Consider the following 4,779-nt stretch of genomic DNA (forward strand, 5'->3'; position numbering starts at 1 on the left):
GTGAATTCCCAGAGGGGATGCCAGGGCAAAGAGGCTTTCGCTCTATGCGGGTTTCACCCATCGAGCTGCGAATATTAGTCTAAGGCAAGCAGCAACAGCAGCCCACAGAAACGACTCTGATTTCCCAGCGACTGCTATGCTTTCGCAGAGGTTTTCAGCTTGGCACGAACCGCACCTTGCTGCTGCTTCCTTACAAAGGCATTGGGTGTTCACTCTGGGCGGCAGGGAAAAAGTGCCACGGGAGAGCTGGTGCCTCTTGGGATTTGCTTTCCCGGGCTCCGAGTTGACGCCCGGGATTCACCTTGCTATGCTGAACTAAGCAGACACAGTCACAACCCTGTAGCAGCTTGCTTGGCCTAGCATGGCAGTCTATGCCTATTACCATCTCCTGGGGTAGGTTAGGCTTTGCATTTTGCTGTGGCTCTCAGGCAGACTCGGCTCGGCCAGTGTCTTCCCCACAGGAGAGACGAGGCGACAGGATCCCTGCACACGGCCCGTGCAAAGATTATGGAGCTTTTGGGGACTGTGCCCACTCTTTCCCCTTAAACCCCGTGCCTCCTCCAAGCTTCCACATCCTAGAGGAACGGCATCTGACTCCCTTTCTGTCAGGGAGCTGTTTCTGCGAGTTCAGCATAGGCGCCTGGTGGCTAGCGCATGTCTGCCCCAGGGACAGTTGGCCATGGTGCTGCTGTCTCCTTAGGCCCAGAGGTTCAGGACAGGCATGCTTTCTGCCCAGACTCCTTCCTAAGAGTGGAGCACGCGCCCTGCCCTACTCATCCCCTCCTTTCTCCTTAGCAGCCAGGCTTCTGTCTCTCTGCATTTTGAGCGGGTGACAGTTGTATTGCCACCGGCCGCTGTGCCTGCCAGGGCCGGCTCTCCTGCTTCGCAACCGTTTCCAGACCAGAAGGCCACCGGCTCCTGCTCTTTGCCCCCGGCAGCGTTCTGCACCTTCCACAGACATGCTCCTGGGGACCGCAGTGAAAAACGTGTCCCTTTCCTTAAGGCTCTTTCCACAGGCACAACCGCGCTTCTCTCTCAGGCAGAGGGGATGCCCAGGCAAAGAGGCTTTCGCTGTATGTGGGTTTCTCCCACCGCGAGACTGGGCTCAAGCAAGCAGCAGCAGCCCACAGAACATTTCTCAGCGAATGATGTGCTTTCGCAGAGGCTTTGGCTTGGAGCGAACAGCACTTCGCTTCTGCTTCCTCATCAAGGCTTCAGTCGCGTCAGGGAAGAAGAGCTGCGGGAGAGCTGGTGCCCCTTGTGCCTTGCTTTCCCGGGGTCCATGTTCGTGTCCTCGGTTCACCCTCCAGGCCGAAATAAGCAGATACAGCCACAACCCTGCAGTAGCCTTCATAGCCTAGGATGGCACTCTATGCACACTACCATCTCCCAGTGTAGGCATCGCTTGGCCTTTTACTCTGGCGCTCAGGCGGATTGTCGGACTAGGCCAGTGCTTTCCCCACACGAAAGGAGAGGTGACAGGATCCATGCACACCGCTCGTGCACTGAATAGGGAGCTTTGGGGGACTGTCCCCACTCCTTACCCTTAAACCGCGTGCCTCCTCCAAGCTTCCACATCCTGGAGGAAGACGGCATCTAACTCCCCATTATTTCAGGGAGCTGTTTCTGCGAGTTCAGCATAGGCCCCTGGTGGCTAGCGCATGTCTGCCCCAGGAACAGGTGGTCAAGGAGCTGCTGTCTCCTTGGGCCCAGAGGTTCAGGACAGGCATGCTTTCTGCCCAGACCCCGTCCTAAGAGTTAGTATGAGCCCTGCCCTACTCATCCCCTTCTCCTTAGCAACCAGGCTTCTGTCTCTCTGCATAGGGAGCGGGTGATAATTGTATTGCCGGCTCTCCTGCTTCGCAAGCGTTTCCAGACCAGAAGGTTAATGGCTCCTCTTCTCCCCGGACAGCGTGCTGCACCTTCCACAGACATGCTCCTGGGTCCACAGTGAAAAACGTGTCCCTTTCCTTAAGGCTCTTTCCACAGGCGCAACCGGCTTCTCTCTCAGGCAGAGGGGATGCCCAAACATAGAGGATTTCGCTTCATAAGGGTTTATTACACCGTGCTGAGGAGACCAGCTCAGGCAACAGGAGTATCCCTCAGACTGGACTCTGATTTCCCAAAGATTGCTGTGAATTCCCAGAGGGGATGCCAGGGCAAAGAGGCTTTCGCTCTATGCGGGTTTCACCCATCGAGCTGCGAATATTAGTCTAAGGCAAGCAGCAACAGCAGCCCACAGAAACGACTCTGATTTCCCAGCGACTGCTATGCTTTCACAGAGGTTTTCAGCTTGGCACGAACCGCACCTTGCTGCTGCTTCCTTACAAAAGCATTGGGTATTCACTCTGGGCGGCAGGGAAAAAGTGCCATGGGAGAGCTGGTGCCTCTTGGGATTTGCTTTCCCGGGCTCCGAGTTGACGCCCGGGATTCACCTTGCTATGCTGAACTAAGCAGACACAGTCACAACCCTGCAGCAGCTTGCTTGGCCTAGCATGGCAGTCTATGCCTATTACCATCTCCTGGGGTAGGTTAGGCTTTGCTTTTTGCTGTGGCTCTCAGGCAGACTCGGCTCGGCCAGTGTCTTCCCCACAGGAGAGACGAGGCGACAGGATCCCTGCACACGGCCCGTGCACAGATTATGGAGCTTTTGGGGACTGTGCCCACTCTTTCCCCTTAAACCCCGTGCCTCCTCCAAGCTTCCACATCCTAGAGGAACGGCATCTGACTCCCTGTTCTGTCAGGGAGCTGTTTCTGCGAGTTCAGCGTAGGCACCTGGTGGCTAGCGCATGTCTGCCCCAGGGACAGGTGGCCATGGTGCTGCTGTCTCCTTAGGCCCAGAGGTTCAGGACAGGCATGCTTTCTGCCCAGACTCCTTCCTAAGAGTGGAGCACGCGCCCTGCCCTACTCATCCCCTCCTGTCTCCTTAGCAGCCAGGCTTCTGTCTCTCTGCATTTTGAGCGGGTGACAGTTGTATTGCCACCGGCCGCTGTGCCTGCCAGGGCCGGCTCTCCTGCTTTGCAATCGTTTCCAGACCAGAAGGCCACCGGCTCCTGCTCTTTTCCCCCGGCAGCGTGCTGCACCTTCCACAGACATGCTCCTGGGGACCGCAGTGAAAAACGTGTCCCTTTCCTTAAGGCTCTTTCCACAGGCACAACCGCGCTTCTCTCTCAGGCAGAGGGGATGCCTAGGCAAAGAGGCTTTCGCTGTATGTGGGTTTCTCCCACCGCGAGACTGGGCTCAAGCAAGCAGCATCAGCCCACAGAACATTTCTCAGCGAATGATGTGCTTTCGCAGAGGCTTTTGCTTGGAGCGAACAGCACTTCGCTGCTGCTTCCTCATCAAGGCTTCAGTCGCGTCAGGGAAGAAGAGCTGCGGGAGAGCTGGTGCCCCTTGTGCCTTGCTTTCCCGGGGTCCATGTTCGTGTCCTCGGTTCACCCTCCAGGCCGAAATAAGCAGATACAGCCACAACCCTGCAGTAGCCTTCATAGCCTAGGATGGCACTCTATGCACACTACCATCTCCCAGTGTAGGCATCGCTTGGCCTTTTACTCTGGCGCTCAGGCGGATTGTCGGACTAGGCCAGTGCTTTCCCCACACGAAAGGAGAGGTGACAGGATCCATGCACACCGCTTGTGCACTGAACAGGGAGCTTTGGGGGACTGTCCCCACTCCTTACCCTTAAACCGCGTGCCTCCTCCAAGCTCCACATCCTGGAGGAAGACGGCATCTAACTCCCCATTATTTCAGGGAGCTGTTTCTGCGAGTTCAGCATAGGCCCCTGGTGGCTAGCGCATGTCTGCCCCAGGAACAGGTGGTCAAGGAGCTGCTGTCTCCTTGGGCCCAGAGGTTCAGGACAGGCATGCTTTCTGCCCAGACCCCGTCCTAAGAGTTAGTATGAGCCCTGCCCCACTCATCCCCTTCTCCTTAGCAACCAGGCTTCTGTCTCTCTGCATAGGGAGCGGGTGATAATTGTATTGCCGGCTATCCTGCTTCGCAAGCGTTTCCAGACCAGAAGGTTAATGGCTCCTCTTCTCCCCGGACAGCGTGCTGCACCTTCCACAGACATGCTCCTGGGTCCACAGTGAAAAACGTGTCCCTTTCCTTAAGGCTCTTTCCACAGGCGCAACCGGCTTCTCTCTCAGGCAGAGGGGATGCCCAAACATAGAGGATTTCGCTTCATAAGGGTTTATTACACCGTGCTGAGGAGACCAGCTCAGGCAACAGGAGTATCCCTCAGACTGGACTCTGATTTCCCAAAGATTGCTGTGAATTCCCAGAGGGGATGCCAGGGCAAAGAGGCTTTCGCTCTATGCGGGTTTCACCCATCGAGCTGCGAATATTAGTCTAAGGCAAGCAGCAACAGCAGCCCACAGAAACGACTCTGATTTCCCAGCGACTGCTATGCTTTCGCAGAGGTTTTCAGCTTGGCACGAACCGCACCTTGCTGCTGCTTCCTTACAAAGGCATTGGGTGTTCACTCTGGGCGGCAGGGAAAAAGTGCCACGGGAGAGCTGGTGCCTCTTGGGATTTGCTTTCCCGGGCTCCGAGTTGACGCCCGGGATTCACCTTGCTATGCTGAACTAAGCAGACACAGTCACAACCCTGTAGCAGCTTGCTTGGCCTAGCATGGCAGTCTATGCCTATTACCATCTCCTGGGGTAGATTAGGCTTTGCATTTTGCTGTGGCTCTCAGGCAGACTCGGCTCGGCCAGTGTCTTCCACACAGGAGAGACGAGGCGACAGGATCCCTGCACACGGCCCGTGCAAAGATTATGG

This window comes from Mustela lutreola, chromosome 17 (assembly GCF_030435805.1).
Source record: "Mustela lutreola isolate mMusLut2 chromosome 17, mMusLut2.pri, whole genome shotgun sequence".
NCBI lineage: Eukaryota > Metazoa > Chordata > Mammalia > Carnivora > Mustelidae > Mustela > Mustela lutreola.